Here is a 1,223-nt window from a genome sequence, read left to right as displayed (position 1 = left end):
CAAAATCTCTAACTCCACGTACCCAAAATAGAAAGAAATAATATGATGTTGGCTTCACTACCTTAAAGTTGCTAAAAGGTAAACTTCCTTCAGATTTTACTAGTCACTAATCACACTAATTACTATCGAACAGCTTTCTGCCCACCTGATTTGCCTTGAAAGAATGGATAAAACCTAAGCTCACTACCTTAAAGTTGTTCAAGTACTGTCACCTTCAGATTTTACTAGTCACTAATCACTAATAATGCAGTTCTCTAGCCACTTGATTTGCCTTAGACGAATGAGCACTCTAGGTCTTACTACCTTAAAATTGCTAACAGATATGTTATCACCTTCATATTTCACTAGTCATTAGTCACACTAATTACGTACTGCCAAATGTGAATCCAAATAAGAGGTCGATCCACGATTTAAAGGTTATGATTTCTATCTTTAATGTTCTTAATATTGAACTCATTATATTTTTTAAAATTATAAGTTCATATTTATAATTCATTGCAATTTTAGAAAAATTTTTCGCATGAATTTATACTCTGCGTCAAAAATATCGGGTTGCATGACTCCGATATCAATACATTGCATCCGTCTCTGTCCAAAATAACTTAATGCTTAGGGGTGTGTGATACAAAATGTCACATTGATAGCTAAACAGAAAAGGAAGCTACATATAAAATGTAGATATATTCTTAAATAGTATGACCCCTTTCGAGAAAGCCGTGGGGACTTGGTCCAAATTGGATAGCATTATACAATGTTTTTTCAAAATAATTCGAACCATTTCTCGATTTGTGTTTGTTATTCTTGCGCATGAGCCATGCTAATTAATCTTCTCTATATCGTTCCACTTTTAATAAATGTCCTGAAAGAACATATTACTCAATGTCAATAGTATCTTTTGTGGTTAGCTAACAACTAGCATAAGAGCATATTGTTCGACGGAACGAGCATGAGAAGATGGCAAAGTGTGCTCGATTTAGTACTTTTACTGGTAGCTTGGACAAATACGAAAGACGAAGCTATACTTGTGTCTGGGTTTCGGCAATCATAAATATATACTTGGACCATGGATGATATACAGTGAATCTCCAGAAAAAAGCAATATGCCATATGGAACTTAGTTCGATGGTCTTGGAGATAAGTCATGTAGAACTTTTTTTTTAAAGTCATGTAGAACTTAATTTGAGGGCAAAATCCTTAAATTCTAAACTTTAAACCCTTAAAAG

The 1,223-nt window shown here is 33.7% G+C and overlaps 1 non-coding gene across 1 annotated transcript; it reads right to left on the bottom strand.

The window, feature by feature from the left end:
- Window positions 1-763: 763 nt before the first annotated feature.
- On the bottom strand, window positions 764-869 carry LOC117275912 (U6 spliceosomal RNA). The gene has a single exon (XR_004506146.1). It is a non-coding gene; the product is annotated as a U6 spliceosomal RNA (small nuclear RNA).
- Between the last annotated feature and the right edge of the window lie 354 nt (window positions 870-1,223).

The sequence above is a fragment of the Nicotiana tomentosiformis genome, chromosome 5 (genome assembly GCF_000390325.3).
Source record: "Nicotiana tomentosiformis chromosome 5, ASM39032v3, whole genome shotgun sequence".
Lineage (NCBI taxonomy): Eukaryota > Viridiplantae > Streptophyta > Magnoliopsida > Solanales > Solanaceae > Nicotiana > Nicotiana tomentosiformis.
This window is presented reverse-complemented; position numbering and strand designations above follow the sequence as displayed.